This window comes from Equus przewalskii, chromosome 1 (genome assembly GCF_037783145.1).
Source record: "Equus przewalskii isolate Varuska chromosome 1, EquPr2, whole genome shotgun sequence".
Lineage (NCBI taxonomy): Eukaryota > Metazoa > Chordata > Mammalia > Perissodactyla > Equidae > Equus > Equus przewalskii.
Window position 1 is genome coordinate 141,497,105 of NC_091831.1, and position 14,060 is coordinate 141,511,164.

A 14,060-nucleotide genomic window follows, 5' to 3' on the forward strand; every position below is an offset into this window, starting at 1 on the left:
TCCTCCTCCATTAGCCAAATGGAGGAAGCAGTATGCTATTAGAATGAAATACAGGGACCCTAGAATTGAAAGAGACAGAGGCAGACCTGATGATGTCATACATTTAACCTAGTTTAGAGTTGGATTTTTGTCCCTTGTAACCAGAGTTCAGCCTCATGCACTGTGACTCAGGAGAGGTTACATAAATAGCCCCAGGTCACACAGAAGTCCATTCGTTGATTAGGATTCATCTGACTGACTCCAAAGTTAATGCTCTCTCTACTTTATCATTCTGCAACTACTAAGAAACTATAAAATTAAGAAACCCTCCAGGGGCCAGCCCCACGGTGCAGCGGTTAAGTTTGCACGTTCCACTTCTCAGTGGCCTGGGGTTCACCGGTTTGGATCCCGGGTGTGGATGTGGCACCACTTGGCAAAAAGCCATGCTGTGGTAGGCGTCCCACGCATAAAGCAGAGGAAGATGGGCATGGATGTTAGCTCAGAGCCAGTCTTCCTCAGCAAAAAGAGGAGGATTGGCAGTAGTTAGCTCAGGGCTAATCTTCCTCAAAAAAAAGAGAAAAAAACCCTCCAGAAATAGAACTCAAAGAACAAGTGTGTGACTGGATTCTCCTAATACCTGGCCCTCTGAGCTGATGCTCCTGTGGAGCCCCACCAGGGCACCACCTTCCTTCTGCCTCTGTCGCTCTTTCCTTTGCCCAGAAACTAGCTCCCTGAGAATAAGAAGCAGGGGCCCAGATCTCTTTTTAAAATTTTGAAAGAGAAGAAGATGAACTAATTATGTTAAAATTATATTTCTTCAAAGCAAAAGTATTAAACCAATGAGCCAGTGGTCTCTAATCATCTTAATGTGAGGGGACCCCCACCTAAGGAATCTTTCCTTCAGCTCTCAAGTGCAAAGAACTTGGAACACAGACAAGGTTCTGAGGTCTCTTTAAATATTGACCTATTCAAGGGTTGGAACCACTGGGGTTGCTCTGGCCTTTCAGGAAGAATTAGTTTCCAAGATGAAGCAGCTCTTCTGAATTAAGGATTAGGGAATCTTTTTGGTGACTGCAACTCAGTTGTAAATAAAAGAAAATGAGACATGGAACAGGCATGCTTGTTCTAAGGAACTGCTCTTGTTCCATCAGCAAGGAGCCTGAAAGAGTACAAGACTTCTAGCCTCAGGCTTGGGGCTTTATTCCACAGAGCAGAAGATTTCTACATGTAAATGGTGATTCCCTCGCATCTTCGCATTTTAAAGCAATTAAGTGGGATTGATTGGAAACAACAGACATTAGGCAACAGTTGCAAATATAATTTATGCAGGATACCCAAGCTGAGCTGTGGTGTGTTCTCATCCAATGTTTTACTCCCCTCTAGTGGATTTTTATATAGCACAGGATACCCTAAGTATGGTATAGGATAGTAGATTTTGGAGGAAAAAAGAATTTAAAGATATATTTAAAGCATGTTCACGTTCTATAAAATTTAAGTGCCATTATGTAGAATTTCAAAGATAAAAAAATTAAAGTTCTGTTAGTTCCTGCTTCTCATTTTTCAGGTGAAGAAACTAAGACCCAGAAAGGGGAAATGACTCACCCAAGATCGCACAGTTTGTTTCGAGTAGATTCTTTTATCACTAATGATGATATTGAACATATAAACCTACTGTTCCTGTGGAAATAGAAAGCCTACAGCTGTCCACTCAGATGCTCATCCTGAGGAGAGACTTCTGCCTTGGAGGAAATTAGAAATCAAATTCAGTAAGTGTATTATGGGCTATGGGTACTCTGGGAGGGGAGGGTCTTGCACCAGAAAGGGAAGTGTAAGTGTTAACAAGGATACCTAGAGATGAAAATACTGACAAGGTAAGCTCTGGTTTGCCTTCCTCCTTGCTACTGCCAGTGGGTGCAACACCAGCTCAGAGGTATCCTTTGGCTTTGAGACTTTCCTGTTTCGTGGTCTGAATTCTTGCTGTGCAATTTTCAAGTCTGCTTCATTCTGCTCAAACTTTCACTGTCATTCTCAAAAGAATTTCTACTTCTCCATCCTCTCCGTATAAATGTAAAGTTTCATTATTTTGTATGGAAAGTTTTCATTTGTGATAGAATATTAATATAATAAAAAAATGTCCTGATTATAGAAGTAACTTTTGTTCAAGGTGGACAATATATCAAGGTCTTAAAAAGAAAATTAAAATCTCCCACAATGGTTGACTCACTTCAGGAATGTCTGATCAAGATCCTACTAGACTGGTTCCTCTCAGACATAACAACTATAAAGTCTGGGCAAGATAAAACAAACGAACAAAGACTACCTGGAGGCAATGGAGACTGAGAAAAATTAAACAGATTATGGAGAATGGTTGGCATTTGGAAAAAGAAATGGAAAAGGGTGAGTTTTCTTTGTCTTTTTTTTACAGCTTTTAGCCTCAACGCAGACCACAGTTGCCTATATAGGCAGCTAAAATGCCTATAGAAAACTAATAGTCTTTCTGGCCTGAAGAATCAGAGAACAGAGTTTAAGGCAACCACAGCCACTGGAAAGTGAGGGAGCTATCCTGGCAATGAGAGAGCCAGAGAGAGGGGAACCAAAAATTCTGTGTAAAAATTCTGCTAAAATCTCTGAACTGTGCATGGGTGGGACAGATTCTAAGTAGCTTGACTAAGAATAAAATAACTGAACTGAGATTTGGGCTAATGCCCAAGAGACAAGAGTTTGAGTTTAAGTCCAACTAAGTTACCTGCCTGCCAAACCAAAACAAAAAAATAAAAAGTAATACTCTTCAGAGGAATATAACAGAATCCAGAGTTTCCTTTGATAATGTTCACAATGTCTAGGATATAATCCAAAATTACTCAACGTAATAGGAACAAAAAAAAAAAAAAAGATCTATTCTTGAGAAAAATGACAGTCAACAAAGATGAAACCTGATATGATCCAGCTTTTGGATTAGCAGACCAGGATTTTAAAGCTGCTATTATAACTATGCACAACGATGTAAAGGAAAACATGCTTACAATGAGTGATAAGATAGGAAATTCCAACAAGGAACTAAACCATGAATAGAGCCAAACAAATTCTTGAACTGAAAATTAAGTTACCTGAAATATAAAATTTACTTAATAGGCTTAGTAGGAGAAGGACATAACAGAGGAAAGAGCCACTGAACTTGAAGATAGATCAAGAGAATTATCTAATCTGAAGTACAGTGAGCAAAAACATTAAAAAAAAAAAAAAAGAAATAGAACCTCAGGGATTTGTGCTATAATATCAAAAGGTTTAACATATGTGTAATTGGAGGCCCAAAAGAGAGAAATAAAGCAGATGTGACACAAAGAAACATTGTAAGTAATAATAGCCAAAACACCCCAATTTTGTGTAAATTATAAATTTAAAGTTTATAAAAGTTCAGCAAACCCCAAGCCAGAGCACAAACTGCTGAAAACTAAGGATAAAGAGAAAATTTTGAAAGCAGCCAGAGAAAAACAGTATATCACATGAAGGGGAGCAATAATTTGAATGACCACTGGAGTCTTAGGAACAATGAGGAGAGAAGACAATTAACAAACATCTTTAAAGAACTGAAAGAAAAAAAAAAAACTCTGTCAACCCAAAATTCTGTATCAACAAGTTCTATATTAAAAAAAGGTTTTTCAAGAAATGAAGGCAAATACATTTTCAGATAAAAAAGTACTAAGGAAATTCAGAGAACTTTTTGTCAGCAGAACTACACCAAAGAAATGCCAAAAGACGTTCTTCAGGCTCAAGGGAAATAAGGCCAGATGGAAACCTGGTTCTTTAGAAAGGAAGGAAAGGGGAAAGAAAGGAAGGAAGAAAAGATGGAAGGAAGGAAGGAGTGAGGAAGGAAGGAAAGGAGGGAGAAAGAAAGGAAGGAATGAGTGAGGGGGAGGAGGGAGGAAGGAAGGAAGGAAAAGAGGGAGGAAGAAAAGAAGGAAGGAGGGAGGAAGGAAGGCAGGGAGGGAAAGAGGAAAGGAGGGAGGAAGGAAGGAAAGGAGGGAGAAAGAAAGGAAGGAATGAGTGAGGGGAAGGAGGGAGGAAGGAAGGAAGGAAAAGAGGGAGGAAGAAAAGAAGAAAGGAGGGAGGAAGGAAGGCAGGGAGGGAAAGAGGAAAGGAGGGAGGAAGGAAGAGCATTAGAACTGGTAAATATAAAATACTATTTTTTCTCAATTTCTTTAAAATATGTGACAGTTTTAAACAAAATTTATAACATTTCATGGGTTTGTGACGTTTATAATGTATGTAGATGCAAGACATGTAACAATTATAGCAAAAAGGATGGAGGTGGCTGATAAGTGGACCTATATGGTTGCAGGTGTTTTACATTTTAATGAAGTGATACAGTGATATTATATCTTGATAGCAATTTGGGTTACACAGATATATGCATTTGTCAAAAGTCAATGAATGTACATTTAGGATTTTTACATTTTACTGGATATGAATTTTACCTGTAAAGAAAAGTACTACAAACAATATTGAACTCTAGTTAATAACATGCATGCTGAAACATGTGTCTTGATGTCTGCTACTTATTTTGAAATATATTAAAAAGTAAGAGAGATTAATGTATGGCTAGAGGAATGGACAGGCAGATTGATATGTGATGAAGCAAGCATAGTAAAATGTTACTGGTACAATCTAGGTAGTAGGTATACAGTTTTTCACTGACAAATTTTTTTTTAACTTTGCTATATGTTAGGAAATATTTATAATAAAAGGTTGGAAATATAGGATTAAAACCACATTTATAAAGATATAGATTAACATGCTCCTTTATTGATTTTTCCAATGTAATCATGATATTTATTACTGATTTAAGGACTTTAACATGACATTAGGACACTTTTTCAAACCCAACTGTAAAAATAAACACAGGTTCCAGAAATTTTTTTAATATAGACGTATATGAGTCAGCTTCAGCTGCTATAACAAAATACTATAGACTAGGGGGCTTAAACAACAGACATTTATTTCCCACAGTCCTGGGGACTGAGAAGTCCAAGATTAAGGTGCTGGCAGATTTGATTCCTGTTAAGAACCCTTTACCTGGTTTGCAGACAGCTGCCTTCTCCCTGTGTTCTCACATGGCATTGAGAGAGACAGAGAGAGCGAGCTCTAGTTTTTTGTCCTCTTCTTGTAAGGGCACTAATCTCATTATTGGGGCCCCACCCTCATGACCTTAACCCCAAATACCATCACATTGGGGGCTAGGGCTTTAATATATGAATTTGGGGGGACACAAACATTCAGTCGGTAATGAGATGTTACTAAAATAGGAAACTCCCAAAAGTTTATCATACAGTAGTGCCACTTTTAATATTTTGGTTAATTATCTTTCATTATTTTAAAACATTAATATATTATCTCTTTCATCATGGTGATTTTATTATGACATTAAATATTTTTCTAGAATATGATTTTATTTTTTTGGTGAGGAAGATTGGCCCTGAGCTAACATCTGTTGCCAATTTTCCTCTTTTTTTTTTGCTGAGGAAGATTGTCCCTGAGTTAACATTTGTGCCAATCTTCCTCTATTTTTTTTTGTATGTGGGATGCCACCACAGTGTAGCTTGATGAGCGGTGTGTAGGTCTGTGCCTGGGATCTGTGAACCCCAGGCTGCCAAAGCAGAGTGTGTGAACTTAACCACTGCACCACAAGGCCAGCCCCTAAAATATGATTTTTAATGGCTAAATTATATGAAGTTACCCAAATTAATTGTTTTCCTATTATTTGACATATAAATTTTTTTGGATTCTCACATAGATGTTCACATGAAGAGACATTATAGAATAAGAATCAAGAATCAGAAGGGCGTGAGACCTCTCAGCTGCAACGAATAAAATTAGAAGACAGTGGAAGAGTGCCCTTAAAATTCTGATGGAAATGGATTTTCAATTCATAATTCAATACTCAGCCTAACTGTCAATAAGATGAATGATACAATATCTTTAAGAATTTATTTTCTTTTGGAAATAATTATGGGATGTGCATCATCAAAACAAGATGGCAAGCAAAGAAAGTGGAAGGCGTGGGATTAAGGGATCAAGGATGCAACACAGTGGAGAAGGAAGGAAATTCCTGGGAAAAAAGGAAATTCCCAGAATGGTTTGAAGGGAAGTCCCAGTGGTACAGTGAACCTAGAGGGCCATCAGTCTAGAATAATGGAAAAGGATGGAGATAGCGGAGAGAGAAAATCCTCAAAGAAAAATGAAACTTAGGGAATACCTGATGAGTTTGAACTTTAGAGAATATTTTTAGTTTTGCTGAAGAATTGTGGATGACATAGTGAGAGCGAGATAAAAATTGAGGAAATTTAAAAGATGATATTTCCTCTACAGAAAACAAAAAGTTGCTCATGGAAAGAAATCTTATCATTGTAAACTATAGGTTCAGCCCTGAATAATATTTATGTTATTATAATAAACACTATACTGATTTAAGCAAAAAGAGTAAGAAGCTATATTGAGATTATCAGGGAGGAAAATTATGTATGTATGTCGGGGTAAGAGCTAAATCTGTTTTTTAAGATTTTCTTTTTCCCTTTTTCTCCCCAAAGCCCCCTGGTACATAGTTGTGTATTTTTAGTTGTGGGTCCTTCTAGTTGTGGCATGTGGGATGCCTCCTCAGCATGGCTTGATGAATGGTGCCATGTCTGCACCCAGGATTTGAACTGGCAAAACCCTGGGCCATGGAAGTGGAGCACTCAAACTTAACCACTTGGCCATGGGGCCGGCCCCAAAATCTTTATCTTCTATTGTTGGAAATAGATAAAATGTAGAACTAAGAAAAATTAATATGACCACATTATTAAAAAATTTGTAGGTAAATAAAGGAATTAAAAATTGTTGTCCCCGGAGGACAAGAATTAGGAGCAGGAAAGGATGGGCAGCATTTTGCTGTTTTTCATTATATGTTTTCCATTATGAGTTTTTAAAACTTAATGGGAGATGTGTATAGTATTCTGTTAGTCCAAGCTAAGGTACTTCCAGGTTGCAAGAAGCTCTGAGTGGGCTTACAAAGCCTAACCACATTATCCTGAAACGCCACACAATTGCCTTGTATGATTATACCCCTGTTTTTAGTAAGCCCTGTCACTAGACCTTTTGGATTCTGGGTAGAATTTCTTACATCTTCACCAGACCCATCCTGTGACATTGTCCACAGACTCCAGGATAATGACTAGTTATCTCAGACGTACAGTTGAATTGCTGCTGTGAAAGAATGACTCTTTTGCAGGCATGACAACCTGTGAAAGGCTGGGAGGGGCTGGACATGGTAGGGCTGCTCAGGGACCACCATAGTTCCCCTTCATGGAGAAATGTAAACAGAAGCTAGATTAGGGCTCTAGGGGAATGTTGTGGAGACTTTTGTATTAGACATAGGGTTGGAGTAGACAACCCTGAAGTTCCTCCACCCTAAGATTCTAGGAAGGAGTTTCATTCTTATGTAGAATAGCTACCAGCTAGTACTTAGGGCAAGGATTATAACTCAGGAGGAGGCGTTAGTTCTCTCTTTACTTCTTTATCTATTAGATTGATTTACACTCAGTATCATCCCATTTCCTTTCAATTTGTTCCTTACATGTTTTAAAAAAATGTGTATTATCCATTTTTGGGGTCCATGTTCCGTATGTGATCATTTGATTAAGTTTGACAAATGTTTTTGTTTAAATTTTCCATCTTTACACTTTATTGTTCACTCAATCTGTAAATATTTTAAGAGGTATATGAAATCTCTTGCTAAGACAGTGAATTAATCAATTTCTCCTTGTAGTCATCTCAATTTTTCTTTATATATTTTGATGCTATCTTATTGTATTTACATACATTTAGAATTTTTATTCCTTCCTGGTTTACTAAAACTTTTAAAAACTATATGGTGGCCTTAATTATCTTCAGTAATGTGTTCCTCTTCCATTTTTAACATAGCTATGCCAGATTTTTCACTAGTATTTGCCTAGTATGTCTTTTTCTTTTTTTTTTTTTAAAAAAGATTTTATCTTTTTCCTTTTTCTCCCCAAAGCCCCCCGGTTCGTAGTTGTATATTCTTCATTGTGGGTCCTTCTAGTTGTGGCATGTGGGATGCTGCCTCAGGGTGGTTTGATGAGCAGTGCCATGTCCGCGCCCAGGATTCGAACCAATGAAACACTCGGCCTCCTGCAGCGGAGCGCGCGAACTTAACCACTCAGCCACGGGGCCAGCCCCACCTAGTATGTCTTTTTCATCCTTCTATTTTCAACTTTGATATTTTATGCTTTTGCTGTGCAAAATTTTAATTCACTTAAAATGTAATCCCATAAGTTAGATGTTATAATTGTTTTATGAAGTTATTGTTTGTTGAGATTTATCTATATTCTTATTATTTTTCTCATTAGCATTTCTTCTTGCATTTCAGACCTTCCCTTTGAGATTATTTTCTTTCTTTCTGATATACTTGCTTTAGAAGTTCCTTTGGTAAAGATATGTTGGAAGTTAATTCCTTAAGTTTGTCTGAAAGTTTCTTTTTTAAATTTCTTTTTTAATTCTATATTAAAAGAGAACTTTGCTGGGTACAGATTTATAAATTGACAATTTAATTCAATTCTTTGAGACATTATTCCCTTTTCCTGCTTTTATTGTTTGCGAAAAATCAGTTTTTGGACTAATTGATGTTCCTTTGAAAGTAATCTGTTCTTTTTACTCTCTGGCTGCTCTTTTTTCAGGAGGGGGGGTTACTTTTAAGATCATCATCTTTTTATTATTTATTTTGGGAGGAAGATTGGCCCTGAGCTAACATCTGTTGCCAATCTTCCTCTTTTTGCTTGAGGAAGATTGTCCCTAAGCTAACATCTGTGTCAATCTTCCTCTATTTTGTATGTGGCATGCCTCCACAGCATGGATTGATGAGTGGTGTGTAGGTCTACTCCCTGGATCCAAACCTGTGAACCCTGGGCCACCAAAGTGGAGCATGTGAACTCACCACTACATCTCCAGGCCAGCTCCAAGAGCATCATCTTTTTAAACTGATGTTAGACAATCTCACTACAATGCCTCTAGGTGAAGATATGTTTGTTTTTATTCTGCTTGGGATTCACTGGGGATCCTGAATCTGAAGATTCATTAGTTTAGTAGATTCTAGAGTCTCAGCTATAATCTGTTCAAAATATTGCCTCTCCCCATTATCTCCTTCTGAAACTCTGATTAGATGTAGTTAAGACTTCTCAACCCATGCTCTCTGGCTCTCACTTCCATTTCATATTTTGTATTTCTGTATCTGTTGAGTTGCAGTCTAGTTAATTCCTTCAGCCCTGCTATTCACTTTACAAAGTCTCTTTTCAGCTGTATCTAATCTGCTGTTTAACTTGTCATTGGATTTCTGATTTTAGTTTCTAAATATTTTATGTGGTTTTCAAAAAATGATTTCTTGCTATTTTTTATAAACTCTTATTCCTTGCTATATTTTCAATAGCCCTCATTTTTAATTTTAAGCATATTAAAGTTATTTTATGTTAGCTTTTGGTTGTTTTAACATATGCAATTTTTGTAGATATAATTCTGAAGTTTAATGTTTCTTCTGCCTCTGACTGTTGATGTTTTGTTTATTTACAAGTCTGAAGATGTTTTTTGATGAGAACTCAAGTGCTTCAGAACTTTATCCTTAGGAATTCACTGAAGCCTGGGCTTAATTAAGGTATGCTACTCTGCAAAGAACCGTGTTTGCTTTTGCAACGTGTCTGGGAGACTTTCTAACCTGAGAACCCTTTAAATTAAAAAAAAAATATATTTTTGCATCAAATAGAAATTGAACTTCATACCATGATTTTGGTTAGAAATTTCAGGAGAGAACTTTTATTCAGTTCTACCTGAGGTGAGTCTGAGACATACAAGTTTCTTTATAGTTTTCCTCTGTGGAGCTTTGGTTTCTTTGTTTTCTATTTTTCCCACTAAGAGCATTACCTTTCAGGTGTCTTGCTTTCTGTGAGAGTCTCTGATCTGGCTCACCTTGCATGGGCCTTGTGCTTTTTTCCTATGCCCCCTTTCCCATAAACCATCAGGGATTGCCAGATGTTTTTTAGTGCAACCTTTGGCTTCAGTGTTAGCTTGCCCTCTAAATTCATGCTTTCTTGTGATTTAGGGCCTCTAAGGATTTTCCTAACTTTCTTGCTATATAAACTATCCATTTAATAACTTGTTAATTTTTTAATATATAAATATCTTTCATCTGATATTTTAAAGTGTGTTGTACCAGGAGAAAATTTCTAGCTATTTAGTTCAGCACATTGAAGAAGATAAAAGTACCTTGCTTCCTTTTATTCTTGATTTCTTTTTTGACTTTTTCCCTCTCTCTCCTTCTCTCTTTCTTCTCTGTTGCCTTTCTTATTTTTTTTAATCCTTTTCCATTTTTCTTTTTTGTCATTGTATTTTTCTTTTCACTTGTTCCTGATACTTTCTTTTCTTTTTCGCTTTCTTGTCTCTTTTATTCTTATGTTTCTTTTCCTTCTTTATTATCTTTCTTACCCTTCTATTCCTTTCCTTTCCTTTTTCTATCATTCATGTAATTCTTTAACAAAGGCCAAAAAGTTGTTCTTGATCTAACACAGAATTATAGTTTAATAATCTCTTTTTAGAAAATTAGTTTAGCCATCACTAATTAGAACAATGAAGTTGTGTGTCATTGGAATGAGGTCAAACTTATAGAGCCTTTCACATAATAAGTGCTCAATAAATGTTTTTGTATTTGAATGAAACTTCATTAAAGATTCTAACTCTACTGTGGTGAGCACATTGTGAAATCAAAATGTTGCCAAGTAGACTGTACCTGTGACTCAGTCAAGCCTAACCCAAACTGACAGAGAAATTGATGGAATGTTAATTGATAGCAGCTGGATGACTGGCATGAGTGCAGCCACAGGAAAGGGCCAAGGATCTCTCAGCGAGTATAAAACTTACATTTATCAAAGACCCCAGAGGCTTTTTAATGAGAATGACCTCTGGTTAAAATTAGAGTGAAGGGGAAATAAAGATAGTAATTTGGGGACTTTGGGTCTTAGCATATTTTCCACTTAATAGCCACTGACTTAGAAAATGAAACTCATGGAATTCTCATAATAGTAATGACTTGGCCTTAATAATCTCAAAACCCCATTAGATGGGTTCACAACTTGTTGGTTAGCAACACTGGAAAATATACTAAGTGGAGAAAACGGGGGGGGGGGGTCCCAAAATTTAAAATACTCTTATCAGTGTCTTGGCTGATGGAACACAGGCTGTGGTGACTGGATTTGCCTCTTCGAGTAGGTGCGAGGGGTTGCTTACTCACTGGAACTGAAAGATATTCTAGATGGGTTTGAGGGGAATGGTATTAGAGTTTTTGCGGCTCATGAGCTGGCTGTCCTTCTGTATAGATCTCCCACTATATGAAAAGCCCTAAGTTGCTACTGGAATAAAGTGATGAGGCTAAACCTTACGACAGGTTCTAAAATATGTTTTGGTGGGAGGCCCTGGACAGTCTTCTTTTGAGGCTTGGAATTCCCCCACTCCCCAAGGGAAATTAGTAATCACCCTGTCCACTAAATGAGGCCTCTGGTTTGAATATAAAGTTGACTGATGCAACTAGATTGTAATACACTAGTTTGACTTTGGATATGTTTCAAATGTTAAAGTATGATTCATGTTTAACTATACACTGATGGGTTGTTTTATCTATTTTTCTCTCCCCAAGACACACCTCTATTTTCTGGAGCATTTTAAAGCAAACTCCTGACATTATAGTATTTCATCTGTAAATACTTTAGAATCCTGGCTACTCCTGAGAAGGATCAAGGTTATATCCAGCTGGTCCAATAGACAGAGGCGGCCACAAGACGTGAACTTGGTCCATGATTCTTCCTCTCATCTGCTGATCCTAACATGTGCCTACCAATTTCTATGTCTGTGTCAGAAACATTTTGAGTGCTTTACGTTTTTTAACCCATTTAACACCCCTGGCAAACTTGGAGGGAGTCATTTTCCTTGGGGACCCACAGACTGTCAGACCTACTCTACCACTCTGTCCCCCATCAGCACATACCCCACGCTGTGAGAAGTGCTGGGAACTGTGGCCCTTTGAACCCCTGTTTGGCTAGACTTTCTCCTTTTCTCTTTCCCACTGAGCCTCAGAAGGGTGGAGGTGACTATACTGGTTGCTTTTATTTTACCCATACATGAAAAATCTGTTTCTTTGGATAAAAGACCATTCATTCAGGGCACAAAGCATTGTTTTCATCCTTGGAACCTGACAGGTATTCCTTCATCAGACTAATATTCAGTCATCTTTATATTTTACCACTAAACAGAGTTTATTTCAGGTATGAGTTCTGCTTCTTTGTGACGATTATGAAGAAATGGAAGAAGGTATATTGAACAGATAGACTTACTTTGGAATTAATCAGCTTGCTTTCCCTCAGAAGGTACAAAGGAAGTAAGTAAATCAGCAGGATGTATTACTCTATCCATCTGCTATAATTATTACCTGCTGTGGTGCTCCTTCAGGTCAGAATATTTTCGGTTGGAAAAAAGAGGCTTTTCCAACTTGGTCACCCAAGGAAGTTTAATCATTTGCATTTTGACTCAAAAATAAACTTTGAAATTATTTGGATGTTTTAAAGGGAACAGATGAAAAAAATTGTATAATATTTTAAATATGTTATTTCGTAGTTAAAAAATTATGAACATAAAGTCTTGTCTCTGAGAATTCAGGTGTACAAAGGAAGAATTTTTCATTAGGGAGAGGCTTTGAGCATGAATCTTCCTCCAAGATTATGTAATTTTTTTTGTACTTAGCTATATTTGTGTGTGTGTGTGTTGTGTGTGTGTATGTGTGTGTGTGTGTGTGTGTGCACTTTTAGTTCTCTTAAGGTTTCACTTTTACATGTAATTTTAGTCCTTGGAAATGTTTTTGGTCAGTATAACATATTTCCAAGTAGTCACGTGGTGGTCTTAATGCTTCATATTGAATAATCCATCCTTTCTCCAAAGGTATAAAATCCTACTTGGTTCTCAGAGTAATTTCTTAAATATAAGTGTTTCTGAACATTTTATTCTGTTCCATTAGTGTCTATAATTCTTGTACCAATATCACACACTATTATAATTCAGATAACATTAAAATAAACTTTCATATTTGATAGAGGAATTCTTCTGCATCAGAATTAGCTACAGAGTTTTGAAAAAGTTCTGATTCCCAGGAGCATTCCAAACCTACTGAATCAGACTTTCAGGGGACAAAGTCCAAGAACACATAACTTTTGAAATCTCCCTTGATGATTCTGATATTCAGCTAGGTAATCTAGAGCTATAGCATGATATTTAATGGCTGTGATATTTAATATTCCATTATATGTGCATGTATTTTATTGCTATTATGAACAGTATTGTAACAAATATTCTTAATCTGTAGAATTTGACCAACTATTTATTTGGAATAAATTTCTAGAAATAAATTTTCTGAGTCAAAGGGTGTACATATTTTTATGCATTTTGATGTCCAATGTATATTAGCCCTATAGAACAGAACTACTTAACATTCCCCCTATTATTGTATGAGGGTATCCATTACCTCCCATCCTTCCCAGTTCTGGGCATTATATTTAATTTTTACCAGTTGTATAAATAAAGAGTATCTTACTGTAGTTTTAATTTGCATTTTTGTTGCTATATATATTTATATGTGCATGGACACCAGTTTTTTTATTGGACTCTATGAAAATTATTTCTCCTTGGGAGAGGTATGTCTATAAGTTGACACTGGAAGGCCTCAGGAAGAATGAGGAGGAAGAAGCATATCTTCAACTCACATTGGTGGATAATTCTGGAGGAGATGGGATTTGGAGCCATATACCCACATTGCACTGTTTTCCTTAATCCTTTTGTGTAGGGGGAAAGTACTTCTGAAAATTATTGAGGCCTAGAAGTAATTATCCTGGGGTGGGGTGGGGCTGAGGGAGGGGATCCTCTATGGAAGAGATGGAATTTTCGTAAACATGTGGACATCAGATGGTTGTTCTGAAATGGGAGAAGCTGTCTAGGAGAAAACA

The 14,060-nt window shown here is 36.9% G+C and overlaps 1 long non-coding RNA gene across 1 annotated transcript; it reads left to right on the forward strand.

Annotated features, from left to right (window-relative positions):
- The first annotated feature begins 965 nt into the window (after positions 1–965).
- LOC139079523 (uncharacterized) lies at positions 966–13,653 on the forward strand. The gene is made up of 6 exons (XR_011533298.1): positions 966–1,745; positions 2,209–2,376; positions 5,771–8,216; positions 8,880–9,042; positions 9,596–9,676; positions 11,708–13,653. It is a non-coding gene; the product is annotated as an uncharacterized lncRNA (long non-coding RNA).
- Positions 13,654–14,060: the final 407 nt, after the last annotated feature.